Source organism: Diabrotica virgifera, chromosome 9 (genome assembly GCF_917563875.1).
Source record: "Diabrotica virgifera virgifera chromosome 9, PGI_DIABVI_V3a".
Classification (NCBI taxonomy): Eukaryota; Metazoa; Arthropoda; class Insecta; order Coleoptera; family Chrysomelidae; genus Diabrotica; species Diabrotica virgifera.
Window position 1 is genome coordinate 91263436 of NC_065451.1, and position 23428 is coordinate 91286863.

Genomic DNA, 23428 nt, shown 5'->3' on the forward strand with positions numbered 1-23428 from the left:
TAGGTCATTTTCAAGGATTTCGGGAGAGGTGGAAATTTGTCTTTTAGTAACATGAGTAGCTTCAGAGATTTTTCTATCGCTTTCAATTACTGAATCTTGGAATATTTGTGGTTGTGACGAAATCTGTAGTTCTTTGTTTGTAAGGAAGTGCTTTGGTCGTTTGTGGCTGATGCTAATTCGTGATTTTTTGTGATGTTAAGTTTCGGTTTCTTTAATGACTGGGTACCTTCTTCGTGTTCTTTTCGTGGTTGTTCTTCTGGCTGGATATATTCTTTATTGGCAGAGTTAAGTACGTTCACTGGATGGTCAGTTTCCGTTTGATTAATTGGATTACTTAATGATGATAAAGAAGGACAGTCAGAATCTTGATGTCCGACCGTCTTGCATCTGGAGCAGTTTAAACCGTCTATCGAAATGTATATTGGATATGATGTATTGTCGAATGAAATTAGGAATGAATCAGGAATCGATGCATTTTCTAAAGGACTTGTGAAGATTTGCCTTCTAAAGCTAAGCACGTGGCTGTATTCCGGGTCGTGCATGCCTACTCGTAGAAACGTCATATTAGAGACAGATTTTATACCCATAGTTTTTAGGTGCTCTTCAATTATGCTATTAGGTATAGTAGGACATACACTAGATATGATTAATCTCTGGGCAGGAGTTATTATTCTTCTTACTTCAATTTGGTTGCCGTCAATAATTACATATTTGTGGGAGCTAAGAAATTGGTCAACTATATATTTAGACGAGAGGTATATGCAGATGCGGTTGTTTGCGATTTTGGATGCCCAAATAACATTTTTGGGCTGTACTATTGATCCAACAGCTTTTACATATTCGAAAACTTGTATTCCTTGTATGGTTGAAAGTGTGATACCTTGGTCTTTTGAAGGATCTTTAAAACTGTTTAACGCATGAGAGTAAGAGATATGTGACGTAGTCGGTGTATTTCGTGAAGTAGTAGCCAACTCCGGTTCAGCCATCGTCCCGTTGAAAATTTACATGCATTGGAACAGTGGATCTGAAGCCGTACCTGGCCACTTAACAAAATTAGACGGCAGCCTAATTACTTGAATCAGCAAAAAGTTGTCGAAAATCGATAATTTGGATTAAAATCGATAAAACATTGCCTTTTAACTTCTGATTTTATGGTTAGATATAAATAATGCAATTTTGTACTCACAGAATCGTTGGTTTTTTAACACATTGTCACATTTAAATTTTATCTTGCAAACAATGTAAAAATTAAATTATATTTCAACTTTTAACTACTTGAATTTATAAATTTGTCAGGACCGATATAAAGCTGTAAGATTTGCTCGCTATCAGGGCCGGACAGGTCAAAAATTGTTAATAATAAAAAGCCCAATAAGGACGAAAAAGTGGTTATTACAGAACTTTTAAATAAATCCCTTGTTAAATTCATCAATGCAAACAATGATCATAACTATCTATAGCTTGTCTGTTTTATTTTATTTTGTGTTAACTGATATTCGTATATTACTTACTACCAGTGCATATTTAGATTATTTCAAGGAATAACTTTTTTAACTGCACTACTACTAATAACTTTTTTATAAGACATTAAACATATTAGGATACGTCACTACAAAATTCAGTACAAGAAACATTAATTTGTATAGTAAGTACATAGCTTGTTCACAGTGTACCTAACAAAACTCATAAAACATAAAGTATATAAAATATGTAACATTTTTTACAAGTGGAACATGAAACTACTGCAGTTTGTCCTCAAGATATATAGAATAATAGGATTTTTTAAGAGTAAATCTTTGACATTTGTTTTTAATTTTGTGGAAAGTGGTATGCATTTCTTTTACTGTTTTTGGCAAATGGTTTTATAAAGTCAGAAACCATATATCTGAAAGAATTATGAAATCTCGATGTTCTGTATTTAGAAACTCGGAAAGATTCAACACTTCTTGTATTATAATAGTGATTGTCTGAATTTATTGGATATGTATTGATGTCCTCTTTTACATGAAGTAAACATTTATAGATGTTTAGGCAGTAGAAAGTTAAGATTTGATGTTAATTAAAAACTGCAAGTTCTGACAACTATACACACATCTGATGTTGTGTGTTCGTCACAACTGGTGCCGAAATTTTTCAAGTTAATAGAAAGCTTTTTCACAGAGAATAGAATTCTCTGGGATAACTGCGTCGATGTGTGCACAGACGGCGCGAAGGCGATGACTGGAAGAACGTCGGGCGTCATTTCAAGAGTAAAAGAAAAAGCCAAGCAATGTAGCAGTAGCCACTGTGTCGTCCACTGCCACAGCCTCGCTGTGAAAAAAATGCCGCCTTCCTTAAAAGTAGTCTTGGACGAAACCGTGAAGATAATTAATTTTATCAAATCACGACCACTGAGTACAAGGCTGTTTAGAGTGTGGTGCGATGACATGGGCAGTATACATTCATCTTTAGTTCTTCGTACGGAAGTAAGCTAGCTTTCTCGCGGCAAATGTTTAGCTAGGCTCTTTGAAATGAGAGCTGAAGTTAAAACCTTCTTAATAGACAGCAATTTTGCCTTGGGTGATCGACTGTGTAACGAGCATTGGTTAATTAAATTTGCATATTTAACAGATATTTTTAACAAGGTCAATGAAGTTAGTCTCTCACATCAGGGAAAGACAATAACTGTCTTTAAAGCCAATGATAAAATACAAGCGTATAAGAAGAAATTAATTTTTTGGGCAGAATCGGTGAAAAATAAAAATCCGAATAGCTTTCCACTAATCACAGAGTTTAGAGAAGAACTGGAACCGGACACACCTGAAGCTGTCTTTAACGAGTTCCACACTCATCTGCTAAATTTACTTGAAAACTTCCATCATTATTTTCCTGACGAATTCCACGACAAAATTAAAGAAAACTTCTGGGTTGCAGATCCATACCTTGTATTAAAAAAATCAGCTTCCTTAACATCTCAGCAGTATGAATGCCTGATTTGACAACGGATTCTGCAATAAAAAAACATTTTGAAAGTAAATCGCTAGTAGATTTTTGGTGTCAACTCAAAGACAAATTTAAAATTTTGTCAGATAAAGCGAAAATTATTCTTCTCCCTTTTGCAAAAACATACTTATTTGAAGCAGCATGATTACATTGACCTATGCGTCCAATAAAACAAAATATAGATCTCGACTGAATGTGGAACCTGACATTGTGAATGTAATTAAGTTTCTTATGTTTGCGATTGAAAAAAAATTCTCGTTCTCTGTGGCACCTATATAGGTTTCAGGTGCAATATGGTACGTGCTCCCTACAAAATTTCTGTCCTGAATATCCTCGACAAAAAAACTTTGGGAAACACTGATATAGAGTAATCTACTAGGGGCCAAAGTGATAATCTACTATAAACTAGGCTCCAAATTGGTTTGAAGAAAGAAACTCGTTTTACAGTTCTCCTTTCGGTGAGGTAAACAAGAGAAAAATTAACTTTGGAAAGCCAGTTCAATACCTTCTTTATAAACCTTTACCGTTATTGAAACAGTTGGAGTACGGAAAAATTAATGAAACTGTAGCTATTGAAGCTTATGTTTCCAAAATAAAAAAATATAGAAAATCAGTGTGCATTGTTTATGTGCTTGGAAAAAGAGTATCGGTTTTCCCGGAAGAGTATCGGAGCTTCCTCTGACGGGTTAGTATATGACAATAAGATTATGGAAGGTAAGTGCCCGTGTTCAGCCTGAGAAGAACACCTCTAGAGGCAGCCAAATCCATAAAAAACATTTTGTAGCGTGTTAAGTAAGTGATGATGGCTACAGAAAAACCATAACTATTATTACCAAATTCAGGGGCAGTTCTATATAAAAAAAAAACAAAATAATCGTTTCGTTTTTATTCAATTCGAGTTTCTTGTCATCCCCTGACACCTGGTGTTTTGGAATCTATCCCTTGCTTTACAAGAAGACTGAATTGCACCATAACGAAACGAAAAATAACTGCAGACACTAAAATATTTGCAGCGGAGTGTCGTTAGACTATCCTCTAACGGGGAATGACGAAATGACTGAAAATAATTTCGACCACCAGTCTCGTGAACTTTAAAATCTCTTAGCAGCTGAGATTCTGTCATTTATATTTAATTTTAAAAATGCTTGGTACTGAATGTCGTAACCTCGTGTAAACCTTATTTACTGCAAAAATTTCTTTTATCTGCTCGAAATGGACCAAACTAATAATGTGTAAACTTCGGGCTAACCAATGATGATTGACCATATTCTTGAATTAATTATTTAAACATAAAAACTTCATTTACAAACAGGGATATATTTTTCGTTTGATTGCTGCTTTGACAATAGTTATTTTTCTATATAATAATATCAGTTGTTAGCGTCAACCATAGCAACATCCATCATAGAATCAAAGCTTACATTAAAAAATATAAAAAAATAAATTTTATAAAATGTCAAACACCCATTGCATCCAGCCTTTGTTTGAATACTTCAGGACATACTACATCCAAACGGATGGACTTGGAATGGGATGTCCTACAGCCTTTTGGAATGTCTGCAACCGGTCTGATAATGGTATACTGCGCACAAATAACAGTAGTGAAGGTTGGCACTTTAGGTTTAACTCTCTACCCTCCAATGTGCATCCAACAATAAGGAAAAGTATCCAGAATTACTAACCAGACGTATACAAGACCTTGAAAACGACATAGAAGACATTGAACAAGCAAATAATGTCATAACGAAAGCACTAAAAGAAACAGAAAGGGAGTGCTGCCCGACTGTCGTGACCCATAAAGAAAAATTAAGCCAAAATACCAAAGAGTTAATAAGTAAAAGAAGACAATTGACGGAAAAATACGACTCCAACTACACAACACTGAAGAAATTAAATAAAGATATCCACCGATCAATCCGAAAAGACATAAGAGAAAACAACACAAGAGAAATAACTCACATAATTCAAGAAAACAAAGGTTTAAAAGTTTTGAGGCGTAATACGAATAACATCGGTAACAAAAATATGTACAAAATCAGAAACAAAGATGGCAACATTGCCACGGATAAAGCCGAAATCCTCAAGGTTGTCGAATCGTTTTATCGCGAAATGTATGAGAGCACCAACGAAAGGCAAGATCAGCCCCTGCCCAAAATCACAAACCAGGGATCAGAATTAATGCCAGAAGTAACACCACATGAAGTTAAAAAGGCACTTTCAGAAATGAAAAATAATAAATCCCCTGGCGATGACGGAATAGTAATCGAAGCAATCAAACAAGGTGGAAATAAAATTATCCAGGCTTTGGCCAAACTTTTCACCCAATGCATTTACCAAGGAAAAACTCCTTCTCAATGGAACAATGCAGTCATTGTTTTATTACACAAAAAGGGTGACATAACAGATCTGAAAAACTACCGTCCTATCAGTTTGCTATCACACATATATAAACTTTTCACAAAAATTATAAAAAAAAAAAGACTGGAGGCTAAGTTAGACTTCTATCAACCTAGAGAACAAGCTGGATTTAGATCTGGATATAGCACTAACGACCACTTACTGGTAATAAAAAATCTAATAGAGAAGTCTGCGGAATACAACAAACCATTGGCACTGATATTCGTGGACTACGAGAAAGCATTTGATACCATAAGCCAGCAGAAAATGTTAAAAGCATTGACAGAATGCCGAATAGACCATCGCTACATTAACATGATCAAATATATCTACCAAACGGCAACGGCTAGCGTAAGACTGTCTGAACAACAAACAAATACATTCTGTATACAGCGAGGAGTACGGCAGGGAGACACCATCTCACCAAAGCTGTTCACAACCCTTTTAGAACACACATTTAAGAAGGCAGATCTAAACGAATATGGTATCAATATAAATGGAGAGAAGCTCAGTCATTTGAGATTCGCAGATGACATTGTCCTTATAGCCGATCGTATGGATGATGCAATAGTAATGTTGAACAAATTATATTACGCTTCCTTAGAGGTCGGACTAAAGATTAATATCAACAAGACGCAAATAATGACTAATCTGGTGCTAAATCGTAATATTGTTGTTGATGGAATGGATATTGAGCAGACTGCATCTTATAAGTACTTAGGACATGAAATTCGGTTGGGACGAGATAACCAGACGTGCGAACTCCCACGTCGCATAGGATTAGCCTGGGCAGCGTTTGGTAAACTTAACTATGTATTTAAATCGGACTTGCCCATATGCCTCAAAAGGAAAATCTTTGACCAATGTGTGTTGCCTGTACTCACTTATGGAGCCGAAACATTAACACTAACAAAAAAGGTAGTGAACAAGATTCGCGTAACTCAGAGGGCTATGGAGCGCCAGATGTTGGGTGTCTCCCTGAGAGACCGAATCCCAAACGAAGAAATACGCCGTAGAACAAAAACAACAGACGCTGTCGAAAAAATCGCGTCGCTTAAGTGGAATTGGGCAGGACACGTCGCCAGATTGCCAGACAACCGATGGACAAAACGTATTGTCGAGTGGAGGCCGCGAGAAGAAGCACTACGGAGCAGAGGACGCCCACTAACCAGATGGGCCGATGATTTGAAACATGTTGTCGGTAACTGGATGCAAGCCGCACAAAATAGAGATGAATGGAAAGAGCTGAGGGAGACCTATGTCCAGCAGTGGACGCGTACGGGTTGATGATGATGATGATCCAGAATTTGCAATGTGAAGTAAACCACATGTTTATCGAATATGAAAAGTTGTTAAAAGGAATTAGGGAAAATGGTAAAGCTAGCAGACGGAGAATCGAGAGTCAGCTGAGGGTAATTATTGCAAATCAGGCAGCTGGAATTTATGAAACCAACATGGACTTTTTGGATGTTTCACAGTGTTTGCAGGGATATTTAACTGTTAACGTTTAATTTTCTTTGATACGCTTTTAACAAGATAATTTTAACGTATATGATTTTTGTTGACTGACGATTATTTAGATTTTTATTATATGTTTTGTTTTTAATCCAGTTTGTTTGACACACGTAATATCATACCTTTTAAAATTTCAAATAATCGTACGTTTTGACAGATGAATAAACGGCCGTGATAAACCTGGTTTTCCATCACGCATGAAGGAGCATATTGTTTTTTCCTTGCTGTATGTTGGAAACGACATTAGATATCAGATATATCATTATAAGATTTTGTATGTATCACAACAATTTTCCACTAATTTCAATCCCGATGCTAGAACCACAACCACGCAGCTCTAGGAAAGCTACACAAAGCTTTTCGATTATTTTGACTTTTTTAGTTTAGTGTTTTTGGGAACAAAGGGTACAAAGATAGGCAAAATGCCCTCACTCCCAGAATTCAATTCAATTAATTTTTTTACGTTTCATGCAACTAAAAAATGGGATAACGCGGATTTTTAGCTCGCCACCCCCCTTACCCCTCCCCTCACAGCCAAAAACGTAGATTTTTAGATTTAATTTTTTTTAGCTGGGTTCCAATTGATTTAAAAATTTCAAAAAATTCACAGTGTAGCTGAGGCTTTTACAAAACATGTCCATTTTTTATGGACCCATAGGTCGAGTGTACATAACCTCAAATTTTTTTTTTAACTTTTATAAAACCTATAACTTTTTTTGGAGGGGGCTGCAGGTCCAATTTTTTTTGAATTTTGTGTATTTTATCAAAAGCTATCTCTCTGATTTTTTTCAGATTTTTCCGTCAGGTGCGCCATTTTGAAAAATTAAGAAAACTGTTTTTTTAGGGGGTTTTTGAAGATTTTCTCCATTTTATAGACTGCAACATAGATAAACTCAAGGTTTTGTTAATAGATTATGTATAATTTAAAATAACTGAGTATATTAGGATATTAAAAAATTTGGCGAAACACTTTTAAACCCCCCAAAAACCATGTTTTTTTAAAGGTTTGTAAGGATTTTTGCGGGTCTAATTATATTTTTTGAGATCGATAGGGTCTGAATATTTTCTTTTTTTTTCATTTTTTTACGTTATATATGATTAATTATATATATTAAAAAATAAGACTAATCGCATTTTTAGCCCACCACCCCCTCCCCCTGTCCCCACAAAAACGTCAATTTTTCTATTTTTTTGTTTAGTTAAGTTGCAATTAATTTAAAAATTTTATGAGGCTTCTACAAAACATATCTATTTTTTATAGACCCGTAGGTCGAGTGTACAATACATAATATAACCTCAAAATTCCTTTTTTATTTTTTTAAAATGCATTTTTTACTTCCAATCGATATTTTTTTAAAACGTCCAATGGATTTACATCTCTCTCGCGGACGGCCGGTTTAATACGTGCTTAGCGTTCATTTTTAATTATTAAAAATAATAGTAATAAAATAATGACAAAAATTTCTTCAGGCTTCTGCAGGGGAGGGGGGACTTTAAACTTTGAGTTGGTCACTCTATGACTTTCATAATAATAATTTTTAATCGAGTTAATAAGCCTTGAAAATGGCCATTTTCGCGTTTTTCAAATTTTAAATTGCATGTAACTCGACAACAGTCAATTTTATAGAAAAATCACAAGAGACCTTTTTTGCTCAGGTTGATCCAGAGAATCTAAAACAAATTTGTCCTAAGTGAAAAAATTGATTTTTTGAATTCGTTTAAAAAATTGTTTAACAATTTTCCGACCGCGGTACGGCCTGGCACCATGTCGATTTGTTATAAGGACCTGTTTTTGAATAAGTTTGTGGAAAAAAATGAATCGAAATAATTTACCTAATGGGACAAGCATACAGCATGGACTATTTGCATTATGAGCCAAACGAAGATGGTTCGGAAAACAGAAAACGATAGATACTGTTGTAGACGCGAGTTGCGCAAACAGCAACATATCCATAGGCTGTTGTTCACATGTAGCTGCCATAATATAATATTTATCGCATGGAAGATATTTTACAAAAATCATCAAGCCAGCAGAATATCTTACAAAACTCTTTGACAATACAGATGTTATACCTGTAATAGACGAAGACAGCGATGAAGACTTTAGAACTGAAGTGTAATACCAACGAATATACTCTCCGAGTAGCTACGGAGCTATATATTCTTTGGTAATACTTTCCTTATTCTTTTTATGGTGTTTTACGTGGCAGTAAACTTGAATCAAAATGACATTATAATAGGCAGAGCAGAGATATAGGTTATGTAGATGGTACAAGCACATGTTTGAATAATTAAAATATGTATAATGGAAGGTAATTAGGGTACCTACTAAATACAAACTAACAAAGAACAAAATGTTTTGATTCACAAAACGACAAGAAGTAGGATATATTAAAATAATGTATTTTTCTTTAATTTATTATTCTGTTTTATTTTTGTTTTTTGTATCCTACCCAAAAGATATCACAATGACATCTTTACTTTATATAAAAATATTGCAAAAATTTGAAATTATTTTGTTAAATGTAGTTAACTTGAGGACAAACTCAGCAACAGATATACTGAGAAAAAAAATTAAAACGAAAAAATGATGATTTATTGGGCAGGTTGAGAGGGAGGAGGGCTAAAATTGGGCTAAGGCTTATTTTTTTAAACACATCAAACGTAAAAAAATTAAAAAATATTCAGGCTGTATTGATCTCAAAAAATATTAGGCCTGGATCCCGCATGCCAAAAAAAGTTGATTAATAGCAAGCTGAAAATATCTGAATAGTTTAACGGTGTCTAGTCGGACAAACTTTGATGTAGGTATGGAAACAGGGGAAGTTTTAATTGTGAAACGTAATTTTAATTGTGGAACGTGCCAACCTGACAAGTTTATGATTGTGAAAACTAGCAGGTTGTTTTTAAGTTTATTCAATAGCAAATTATATAAAATATCCCTAAAACTCAGTTATTTCAAATTATACCCGCATTACCCATAAAAAAACCTTAAATTAATCTATTTTGAAGTCTATAACATGGAGAAAATCCCTAAAAACCACCGAACAAACCAGTTTTGCGGATTTTTGAAGATGGCGCACCTTACGGAAAAATCTGAAAAAAGTCAGAAATATAGTTTTTGATAAAATACACAAAACACAAAAAAAATAGACATAAATCCATCACCAAAAAATATACGTATTAAAAAACAAAAAAGGAGGTTATAATATGTACTTACACTCAACCTTCGTGTCAATAAAAATAGATGTTCTGTAAAAGCCTCAGCTGTGCGTGTGAATTTTTTGTAATTTATAGGTAATTTAATAATTATTAACTATTCTAAATGGGAAATAAGCCTAGCTCTAAATTTGACTAGAAAATTTAGAAAAGTTAACTACAAAAATGCCACAAAGAAATAGCATCAGAATAACATTCATAATTTAATTGCAAACCAACTTAAAAAAAATCGAAAAATTTATATTTTTGGCTGTGGGGGAGGGGGAAGGGGGCTAAAATTGCGGTGAGTCCTAATTTTTTAAAATGATATAGAACATAAAAAAAATAAAAAAAATATTCAGGCTGTATCGACCACAAAAAATATAATTAGATCCGCAAAAATCCTTACAAAACTTTAAAAAACATGGTTTTTGGGGGGTTTAAAAGTGTTTCGCCCAATTTTTGAATATCCTAATATACTCAGTTATTTTAAATTATACATAATCTATTAACAAAACCTTGAGTTGATCTATGTTGCAGTCTATAAAATGGAGAAAATCTTCAAAAACCCCCTAAAAAACAGTTTTCTTAATTTTTCAAAATGGCGCACCTGACGGAAAAATCTGAAAAAAATCAGAGAGATAAAATACACAAAATTAAAAAAAAATTGGACCTGCAGCCCCCTCCAAAAAAAAGTTATAGGTTTTAAAAAAGTTAAAAAAAAATTTGAGGTTATGTACACTCGACCTATGGGTCCATAAAAAATGGACATGGTTTGTAAAAGCCTCAGCTACACTTTTTTAAAAATTTTTAAATCAATTGGAACCCAACTAAAAAAAATTAAATCTAAAAATCTACGTTTTTCTCTGTGGGGGGAGGGGTAAAGGGGGTGGTTAGCTAAAAATCCGCGTTATCTTATTTTTTAGTTGCATAGAACGTAAAAAAATTAATAAAATTGAATTCTGGGAGTGAGGGCATTTTGCCTATCTTAACGGGGGGTACCCTTTATGGGCACTACTATTCGATATAAGGTTTAAAAAAACGTAATTTATTGAGGATCTGTGTGCATCCATAAAAAAACTTTTAAATTTATCCAAAAATTAAACCACACGTAGCTGCTCGGAGAGAGGCCAGATGGGAGAAGATCTGTAGGACGGTCTAGAAAGAAGTGGAAAGATGCAGCCAGAGAAGATTTGGAGAGAATGGGAGTAAAAAATGGGAAATAGCAGCACAGGACCGACAAACATGGAAGGTAATAGTAAACGTGGCAAAGACTCTCGAAGAGTTATAACGCCATTGATAATGATGTTTTTTTTGGTTTTTTTGCATTACCATCAAGATTATCGTTTTCAGAACCAGCAATTATCATCACAAATAGGAAATGTTTTGAACAGTTGCATATGTTGCACGATTTTTGAAAGAATTCACAATTGGAATTCGATATTTGGTAATCGAAATTACAATTCATGCTTAATTTTAATTGCTAATCATTATTTTTGTACCAAAAAGCGGTTTAATGGCGATTGCTGTAATAGCCCTATAACTATAGCTCATATATACACTAATGAAACGCAGATAGAGCGAGTAAAACAGTCTTGCTACCTGGGAACTATTATAAATGAGCAGTGGAGCAGAAAAGTTGAAAATGTTGGAGGTATTAAGCAACAACGGTTCTCCTTTAAAATCAATATGACGGCTAACGCTTGAGCGGAATTCAGTCGCAATTTTAAATTTACACCTCTATTGACTTCCCCTAAAGGTTAGAACTATAAAATTTGGGACAGCTCGGAAACAAGATTCAATTCAATAATTATGCTCCCCCACCCCTTTTTAATATATTCCAGCTTACCTCGGAAAATATTAACCGCACGAAAAAAAATTGTCAAAAAAAATTGTAGGAAATCATATTTGAAACAATTTTAAATATTCGTAAAAAAAATGAAAAGGATCAAAATTATGTAAAGGTTAATTCTCTCTATTTTTGTATAGGTACCTACATTTTTGTTGTAAAACTAATAATTGACGAGATAATTCAATAATTATGCTCTGTCACTATTTTCCCCCATAACTCGGAAAATATTGACCTCATAAAAAATTACAATAAACAACATTATAGAAAATTGCATTATCAACAATTTTAGTTCTCATACTTTTTTTTTCATCGAAAAGTTGAAAATTGCGGATACATTGAGTAAAACCAGTTCTCGTTAAAAATCAAGTTTCGACTAATGCAACAGCGGAATTCAGTCGATATTTTAAATTTACACTACTATTGAACCCCCCTCAAGATTAGAAAAATAAAGTTTGGAGCAGCTCGGCATGCAAGGTAAGGCGTGTAATTCATCTAACCCGACTGGACTATAACTCTCATGCACTGAGGCTGAAAAACATTTGCTTCGATTGCATTCACGGAAAAACTTTTAGAGAACTATTCCGCAACAAGTATTTCTTGGGGATTTTTTGTGGGGATATTTTCATCATCATCATTAATGGCATTACAACTCTTTGTAAGTCTTTGTCGCGTTTACTATTGCCTTCCATGTTTGACGGTCCTGTGCCACTAATTATCATTGTCTCACTCCCATTTTCTCTAGATCTTCTTTGACTACCTCTTTCCACCTTTTTCTAGGACGTCCTATAGACCTTCCATCTCGCCTAGGGCTTCCAATCCCGCAGCCTGAGTTCAATCTCGGTATTTGCGGGACTAAGAATTTTCAATCCCGCGGGATTTCGGTATTTGCGTGATCCCGCATATTGAAAATAGTCATATTTATATAAGGCAAATTAAACAATAAATTAATCAACTAACTCCACATTTATTAAATTATTACTATTAGTATGAGATCAAAACTGTTTTTCTTCACAAAAAACAGTAACAAATACAGGAAAAACAAAATATCTATCTTCAAAAAATACACCAACAAAATTTAAAAAAACAACCAAAAAAAAACCATTTTGAACTGAAAATTAATATAGTTGCTATATTACTTAGCTATAAGTTACTATTTATTATTTAGCTTAGCTAAATATTTCAATTGAAAATGTTTGCAAAGGAACACAACATATTGGATGGTATGAATAAAAAGGGAGTATAAACTCCAAGTACGTTCTCATGAGTATGAGCATAAAGTAAAAGTTTATACTACATTTCATATGAATAAAAATATGTTGATGTGATGAGTTTCTACTCACCGTACACAAGAGTAGATACTACCGCGTGGAGTATGTACTCCAAAATTTGGAGTATATACTACATTTTTATTCATACGAGCCAATATCTAAATCTAAACTGTCATCTGCCAAAATCCTGCATATTTTAGACACAATATAGCCAGCAGCAGAAAATGCCCATTCGGCTTCCATATGTCGACGGTATTCCTTTTTAGGATTTATATGTAAATGTAAGATATTTTTCCATTGACTCACCAGATTCATAGAGTCATTTCTATTTTAATAATGGACTCAAGTGTATTAGCTCTCGAGATGGCGACGGGCAAAGTAAATACATTACATGCTGACGATACAGTTAACTCTAACTCCTGTTTCAATGTAAGATCAAGATCGGAACCCGATGATGGAACCTCTACATTGTTTCTCACGTGTTTCTTACTTGATCAGCCTCTTCGTCATCATTGCTCTCAGATGAATTTAAAGGACTGAAGTTTATTCCCGTTACAAAATCATTAATTTCTTTTCGAAGTAAACTTTTCGGTGGGAGATGAACAGTTTCATCGTCATACGACACTTGGTAACTACGAGGCTTTCGGAGATAAATCAGTAGTTCAGTCACATTTCTACGTCGTTGTAAAATACGGCGCAAAGACAGTTTTTTGATAATTTTGAGCGTAACTACAGCAGTAATGTACGCTTTTTTCAGTCCCGCAAATCCCGCGGATCCTGCACCTGTAATCCCGCATCAAGCGGGATTGGAAAATGACGCGGGATCCCGCAATACCGAGATCTCGGTATTGCGGGATTGGAAGCCCTAATCTCGCCTTTCCCAGAACACATTGTTTATAAGGCGATTGTCGATACTGCGTATCACATGCCCTGTCCATCTGAGTCTATTGGCCTTTGGAAAATCTGACTAAATTTTCCTTTCTGAATAGAGACTCTAGCTCGTTATTGTATCTGCGTCTCCATTTGATTGTCACGCTGTATCTGCAAGTGCCATATATTATTCGAAGGATTTTACATTCCCACACCAGAAATTAATTTACTTCTCTTTTGTCTAGGTCAAATTTCTCATCTTTAGTACTATCCTTGGATTAAAACCTTCCACCTGACACCTCATGTGTCATTCTAGCAGGCATAGTGACGGAGGAGTTATATTCGCGGTCAGACGGACAGACGGACATACAGCCTAGGTCAACTTTATCATCTTTATTACCATCCTTGGATTATAAGCTTTCATTTGACACCTCATGTGTTATTCTACCTGGTATAGTGACGGAGGAGTTATATTCGCGTTCGGACGGACCGACGGAAAGACAGCCTTGGCCAAATTTATCATCTTTAGTACAATCCTTGGATTATAAGTTTTCATTCGACACCTTATTTGTAATTCTACCTGGTATAGTGACGGAGGAGTTATATTCGCGGTCGGACGGACCAACGGAGAGACATCATTGGTCAAATTTCTCATCTTTAGTACCATCATTGGATTATAAGCTTTCATTCGACACCTCGTTTGTTATTCTACCTGGTATAGTGACGAAGGAATATTCGCGGTCGGACGGACAGACAGCCTAGGCCAAATTTCTCATCTTTAGTACTATCCTTGGATTATAAGCTTTCATCTGACACCTCATTTGTCATTCTAGCAGGCATAGTGACGGAGGAGTTATATTTGCGGTCGGAGGATCCGATGGACAGACAGTCTAAATCAATTTTCTCATCTTTAGTACCATCCTTGGATTATAAGTCTTAATTCGACACCTCATTTGTTATTCTACCTGGTATAGTGACGGAGGAATATTCGCGGCCGGACGGACAGACGGACAGACAGCCTAGGCCAAATTTATCATCTTTAGTACGATCCTTGGATTATAAGTTTTCATTCGACACCTTATTTGTCATTCTACCTGGTATAGTGACGGAGAAGTTATATTCGCGGTCGGACGGACCGATGGAAAGACAGCCTTGGCCAAATTTCTCATCTTTAGTACCATCATTGGATTATAAGCTTTCATTCGACACCTCATTTGTTATTCTACCTGGTATAGTGACGAAAGAATATTCGCGGTCGGACGGACAGACAGCCTAGGCCAAATTTCTCATCTTTAGTACTATCCTTGGACTATAAGCTTTCATCTGACACCTCATTTGTCATTCTAGCAGGCATAGTGACGGAGGAGTTATATTTGCGGTCGGAGGATCCGATGGACCGACAGTCTAAATCAATTTTCTCATCTTTAGTACCATCCTTGGATTATAAGCCTTAATTCGACACCTCATTTGTTATTCTACCTGGTATAGTGACGGAGGAATATTCGCGGTCGGACGGACAGACGGACAGACAGCCTAGGCCAAATTTATCATCTTTAGTACGATCCTTGGATTATAAGTTTTCATTCGACACCTTATTTGTCATTCTACCTGGTATAGTGACGGAGAAGTTATATTCGCGGTCGGACGGACCGATGGACAGACAGCCTAGGTAAAATTTCTCATCTCTAGTACCATCCTTGTCCTTTAGTACCATAAGCATTCATTTGACAACTTTATTCGGCAAAAATATTTCTTGGGGATTTTTTGTGGGGATATTTTGTCCAAAAAAATGTGTGTCTCTGGCCATGTGTTATGGATACACCGATACTGCTTCTAAAAATTAGGATTCATTAACATTATTGACACTTTCCTGGGGGTCTGAACAAATAATCCCCGTACAAATAATCCCGGACAAAAACTCACCAGAAATTATCCCCGGACAAAAAATACCCACAAATAATCCTCGGACAAAAAATCCCGGACAGATAATCCCGGGATTATCTGTCCGGGATTTTTTGTCCGAGGATTATTTGTGGGTATTTTTTGTCCGGGGATAATTTCTGGTGAGTTTTTGTCCGGGATTATTTGTCCGGGGATTATTTGTTCAGACCCCCAGGAAAGTGTCAATAATGTTAACGTGTAACAAAGATTTACCACTTTGCAGTAGTATTTGTTGAACTAAAATGATAAGATGAAATGAATGAAGGAAGGGTGATGAACTAATAATGGAAGTATGGAGAGACAGAGGCAAACTGAATAGAGTTGGCTAGCAAGAGAACAACTTGACACTCAAGGATGGATACGGCTCGTTTGCATGCCTGTCAAAGAACAGTAGCTCAACCTAAAGAGAGATGATGACTAGAAAAGGGAAATCTTAAGATAAAAATATATGTTCAGAAAATAAATTAAATAAATATAATAATATAATAAAAATAGAAGAATATAGAAGATAAATAAAATAGACTGAATTGTGGGCGCCAGAAGTTGGAATGGACCAAACTTCCAGGTATCTTACACTGCTGTAAAATATTCAATATATTAAATTATTAAATTCAAAACTGGGAAAAAAAAATAATTGGTATACAAAACAAATAAATATTTATTATATATAACTATCTAGATTATTAACAACCTCTAAGTTATGACAAGTGTAACTATGTAACTCTAAAATGACAATGAGAAATAATTACCTATTGTGATATAAATATAATTACCTATTAAATTATTATTGGAGTAGCTTTCCTAGGAAGCATACCCTCAACTTACATCTAGGTTAAATGACAACCCTTCACCAAATAATAGTACGAATAAAATACGTACAGCCTAATTGAATACTACCTGATAATATAATAATAAAAATACCTAATATAAATAATATTTTTATATAACTCTCAATGAGTTGACGGGTAACAAGTCCCTAAATGAACCAACGTAGTACTGGATACAAAAACCCTTTTATGACTAGTGGTTCTTAATAATAATAACAAGTAAAACTAGTACCGTCCTGAGGGGCTAGGTACTAGGGATTGATTCAAAGTTAATATAAAAAGGAAATGATTGATACGTTAACGTTAAATAATATTTGCAAAAAACTAATAAAAATTGATAAAGTATGAAAGCAAGTTAAATGATTTTAAAGTTAGAGAATTAAGACAATTATATATTTAATTTACATGGGAACAAGTCTAAAATTAATACAAACCAAGGGTAAAGAACATATATGTGGGAAGAATATTCGAGCTCGAAACTTCTACCAAGGAATTATGTAAATTTGGGGAACACTATCAACTTTAGGTATGGCTCTGATAAATTACAGTATACTTATGTTTTTGGAGGAAAGAAAAAATATATGTAATTAAATTATGAAAGTATAAGTATGCTAAATGTCCTGAAAAATTAAAAAAAACAGTATGTCTTTAACCGTTACAAATAAATGTCCCCAAAACAAACCCCTTTTCACAGGTTCCAATGTTCCTTGATGTCTAATACCCAAGTCCGTGGTACGAAGCTAACACCAATGTGGTGTAACGGTCCAACCGTTACTGAAACTGCCCCTCTGAGGGTTGCAGGAAGAAGAACCAAAATAAACAAGATCAAATGGGAGGCTGTATATCCTCCAGACCTGTCCCTTGTCGATTGAACCCTGGAAGTGCCTACCCGTGGTGTTGTTGGGTCTTTATAAGTTCATATGTCGTTTGAGATTTCTCCTGAAGGGCTAAAACCAAAAACATTCCCAGTTTATTTCCAATAAAACCTGTTATAAAAAGAAGTAAAAGAGAGAAGTTGACGAGGAAAGGTTTTTAGAAGAGAAGACTACAAAAACTCGACCTTTCATTGACCCCAAAAAAACCTATCTACCTTGACATTTTAACCATAGGTTGTGATAAGAGTTTTAACACATATGGCCTTGATTAGAATAGAAAAGAAAACTTACAATTTAAATGTTGGATGTGATATTTTTGTTATTTTAACAAATAATATGTTTTTTTTTTCAAAAGTAGTTGTATATGTATTGTATAAAGAAATAGGTACTGTGGAAATATATGAACATACTAGATATGGGAAAAGAATTATGAAGTCTATAAAGTAAGATTTAATAAGTTTCAGGAAGTCATGACATAATTTTCAATAGGTTTTCAGAACTGGAAAATTTTGATGAACATAACCACATATTAAGTATATTCTTAGAGATATTTTCTGGATACATTATAGACACTGCAATATTCTACATCAAAGTCAATCGATGACTTGATTTAAATTCAATCCATAATGAAAATAATATTACAATGGCCAAAACTAGGACGCCATAATGAAAAACTAGTACACATAAAAAACATACCGGTGCAAAATCCTTCTTCTTACAGTTTCATTATATTTCGTCACTTTGATTCAAACACAAACTTAATAAAATAACTGGCAATACAGTAATAATTGAACCATGCGGCTAAAATATAATTTTCTCAATCACTTATTGTAAGAGATTACACCGCCCTTCTTGGCACTTCGCAGAGAACCATCACCCTCCTTGCTCCGTTCGACTTGATGACAGCTGGCGACCGGCGTCAATGCCAACTTCAAAAATCTATCAGTGATGCCACAGCACCTAGGTATGACGTCATCCAGAGGATTTTGTGCGAACGGCTTGTTTTAATTACGAGAAAAATAATTTTAACCATAATTAAATAAGGTGTTCCCATTAATAATTACTTAGATAAGTGATGGAACGTCACATTCCTCTCCTACTGGGAGAAAAAAAAAAATTTATTAAAATTTTTTTTTTATTTATACTCTAAATATTAAACTAAAGTAGTAGTAGTGTATTATTTCGCGTTGATTCGCCAGATTACAAAATAACCACAAACCAAGGAATAGAGGAAAGCAGGAGAGTCCCTGCAACAGATATCATGACTTACAACAGATGACTCGAAGTCATATTAAAATATCCTCGGCATTGTCTAAAGCCAAAGATAAACTAAATAATTTACTAAAGTTCATAATAACAAATAAATGTCGAATGGGCCCGAAATCCAAAATTGAACTATCCAGGGACATCAGATTTATAAAATGTATATCCAAGGACGAACAACCAGGCAAAGGTGTGAGCCTGTTCGTACAATAGCGCAAATAACTATACTGAAGTAAGACCAAAGAAATCAATAACTACAATAAGTGAAGAATCGAACACTTAATCCAAATTTGAACTAACAATGGACACCAGATTCGTAATAGCATATCCAGAGAAGAACAATCAGGAAGATTTGAAGCGTTTTACATGTCTGCTCATATGGGAACAAGGAAAGACTATCTATAGAGATACTGGGGGGTAAGAATGGGGCTAAAGAAGAAGAAGCAGACACATAAAGCCTCGTTGCGGGACGGCAGCTCATTTGTTGTGCGGGAGCTAGGTCGTAGATTCGTTAGGGAGGGTGAAGGGGTGTTAAGATGACTACACTACCATAACTAAATACATAAGGGTACTTACTCTGACTAGAGGATCTTTCTACTATTTAACAAAAAGGGACGCCGTTTGAAATAAATCCTCTATTTCACCTATGGGTACTTACTGGATACTTTCTTACTTACGGGTACCAATCGGGGGGACAATCATCATTGATTCCTCTTTGGGGTTACATTGGGACAACATCTTTCCTTATTATTGGCTTCTATGCCATATTCTTTCTTTTCTTCTGAACTAAAACTTTCATACAGTTGCATTAGTTTTCTGTTAAAACTTTTCCAAAGGCTACAGAAATGAGATGATAGATACACTTTCACAAACATTTATTTAAAACTTTACGGTGGTTTTTTTTTTTTTAACAAACAAAAAAACTTTTAACAGGAAATGATTTTACAGGACAAAATATCTACAAATCTTTTACATTACAAAAAAAATCTTCAATTTAACATAACAAAAGAATGACAAAAGAACTTGTTGGACAGTGTATGTCAAAACAAAATTTTGACGCAGCTGTCAAAGGTCAAAGTCACTGTCATTTTAATTTACAAGTTGCATCATGAAAGCACAAACAACTATTATTTTTCAAAACTCTTTACCAACAAAAATATTTATCCATTTGGGATCCTTGCAAAATTTAAAAAAATATATCATACCATATTTAAATAAAATCCTTTATCACACGTCACAAACTACACGGAAAGGGGGTTCATCTACAAACAAGCAGGGTCATCGACCTGAGGTGGGCTTCATGGCTTCCTTTTTATTTCGGGGCAATCAACTGGATAAACATCACGGGACTGGAACTCAAAATGTCTACATCAGGACATCAATCGGGACTCGGAAGACTTCATTTAAACAGGAACTTGGACAAGATACAGGGACTTCATACCACGCCGGCGTATAGTACTGCGTCACAACTCAAACACAGTGTAAGAGCACCCAACTTCACTACGGGGTAAAAAAAAACATCGTGCCCTCACACTAGATCTTCCAGAACGACATACTATACCCTTTACCGGCGGGTAACAAAAGGCACCACGCCCTTTTGGGGTGAGTCGGCAAGCGATCTTCACGCTTGAAGAAATCAAACCGGACTGATCTGCGCTTCGGTCTGAAGCCACAGATCGGGGAAAATACGACGGAAGTACCGAGCGATTTTGATCCTTAGGGATGCTTAGTTGACAAGAACTCAACTTTCAGTTCAAGATTTGTTCTAGAAAGTTCATCTACGCATTAGAACTGTACTTTTGTCAACACTTCTTACAAATTCTGTTTTTGCGTCTCAAATAAACAGGAATCTTGTAACACATTGAAATGTTGCTGCAATACTTCATGGCTGTATACAGGGTCGGCTTGGGATCTTATAATGATATTGAACTTCACAAAATAAATTGGAAAATAGACATTTTTTTTGGGAATTGGGATATTAAATTAATGTTGGAGTTTTTTCAAACGCTACAAAGCCTCCGCGCAAAAGAGAAACCTGGATAAGATTATCCAGTTTTCGATAACAAACAGAAAAAAATCCAACATGGACATCTTAGGTGTGACAGGACAAACAATATCAAAATATTTAGATAATGGCTAGTGGGGATTAAACAAAACAAAAAAGTCGTTAGGGATTGGGCTAGCGTGCCATCAATCGCCAGACTCTTTAAAGTCGAGTAGACTTAAATGTTTCTTGACTCTACTAAGAACTGTAGGTGACAAGAGTTTCTGTGCCTTGGGAAAGAAACTAAACTTGTGCCCTGTGTGGACCTCGCTGACATCCACAGCAGTAACACAAGTGACATACCAGGGCAGACACAGCCTTGTCACCTCGTTGCCTAACCGCGAGCGGTTCACAAAAACTAAAAAGTTGATGTTTGACAGATAAACATCTGCCCAAACTCTGCTAACACCTAGCGAGTTTCACGGGACATTTCGGCAACGGTTCTGCAAAACGAGGATTTAGACAATCCAGTCTAAACACCTCAGTGAGACAAAATCTCACCAACAACTTACTTCAACAACTCATTCAAACAAGACAGGGCTAGACAAAGGGGTATATGACAACAACAAGGGCTAAAATCAAAACAAGACTAACAAGGGGGAGGGGGTATGTGTGACAACAACAAAAGACCAAAAAGACTAGTATACTGGGTTCAAACAGGATATCAAACTTTTTAAACAAGACTAAGGGAAATGAACGCAACATATGATATAGAGAACACTACATCATTACGTTTTCAATCAACAGTCCAATCCAGGACATAAGAACCTTTCATGAACGTTCACTAGACAACTCTCTCATTTTCAAATCACAAGCTGGGGAAAGACTTCATTTTCAAAACAGGGCTACACTTCACTTTTCGAAACAGGGGATAGACTTCATTTTTCAAGACAGGGGGGTTGGGCTTTACTTTTCAAAACTGGGGATAGACTTACTTTTCAAAACTGGGGGCATTTCATTTCTCAAGACTGGGGGTGGACTTTATTTTTCAAAACGGGGGGCTACTTTTTCAAAACAGGGGATGAAAGCAACACGCAAGGGGAAGACCAAAGGGACATTGGAAAGTATGACAGTTCTGACGAACAACCGCTTCCATTTATCGACCGAAAGCAAGCTTCACCTGTACTCAACGCGGCCAGATCCTAACCTCACCAGCCTTGTCACAGCTTCTGCTCTTGGCCTACTTTCAATCAACAAAGAGAAGAGAGGTCAACTAACTATTCGCCAAAAAAAATCAAACTCCAGCACGGACACGGGCTAACAGACAACACGGGCTAATAGACAACACGGGCTAATAGACAACACGGGCTAATAGACAACACGGGCTAATAGACAACACAGGCTAATAGACAACACGGGACAACAGACAATGGGCTCTAAAACTTCCAGACAAAACAGGGATAGACAAACAAACAGACAACAACATACTTTTTGACTTCTAGATATACTCAGGGACTTACAAACACAAACAATATTGAAATTTGGTTCCTATATGAGCTCACACGGGATAAGACATTTCTTGCTCCGACTACTAATGAAAGTGTTCACAGATAGCTGAACAACACTTCCTTCATCACGAGTATTACACTTGTGACATGTCAGATACAAAAAGACATACTTCATTCACGGGGGGACTTCAACTACTTCACTGGGGGGGAGACTTCAACTACTACTTCACGGGCTCTTTTTAACTAACCTCTGGCATCCTTTTGACACCTACAAAGATAGATTAGTCAAAAAAAAAAACAAGGGGCAACACAGACAAGGGGGGGGCTTTTTCAGGGGCTAACTTCTACACTTCAAGACAGTTATTCTCAAACAGTGTCGACAGAGAACGCTATCTTCAAATCTAAAAGTGACAGCTTTTCTCCTGGCTGCTTGAAAAAAAACACAGAAGTGGGGGGCCTCTCCACGGTTTCCCTCTTCACTTCTTCACGGGGCCACTTCTCAAGGGGATGACTTCTCAATGGGATGACTTCTCCAACTAACCTGTGGCATGACATACACCAACAGAGATAGGCTTCGCTGGAAAAACAAGGGACTACTCTCACACAGACTATACGGGGCTAAGCTCATACACGGACCATACCAACAACATCACACATCTAATCAAATGACCAAATCAATAAATCACAAAAAAACGATTATTCTGTAAAAAAACTGTTGATCTATAGGAATACATGCAAAAAATACAACATACTGTTATACTTCATAATTGGATTCAATATTCAAAATATTTAACGTTACTTTTAATCAAAATTTTCAAAAAAATTTTACGTTACTTTTTTATTCAACTGTTTGTCTATATATTTCATCAATATTTTCAAAAAAATTCAATTCAATGCTTTCATCATGGGTACAATATCAATACAATACAGTTAGTACGCTACAATAAC

The 23428-nt window shown here is 35.5% G+C and overlaps 1 long non-coding RNA gene across 1 annotated transcript; it reads right to left on the reverse strand.

Annotated features, from left to right (window-relative positions):
- Positions 1-16663: 16663 nt before the first annotated feature.
- Positions 16664-18833, reverse strand: LOC126892874 (uncharacterized). Its single transcript, XR_007701030.1, has 2 exons — positions 18422-18833; positions 16664-17797 (listed from the first exon to the last, which is right to left on the reverse strand). It is a non-coding gene; the product is annotated as an uncharacterized LOC126892874 (long non-coding RNA).
- Between the last annotated feature and the right edge of the window lie 4595 nt (positions 18834-23428).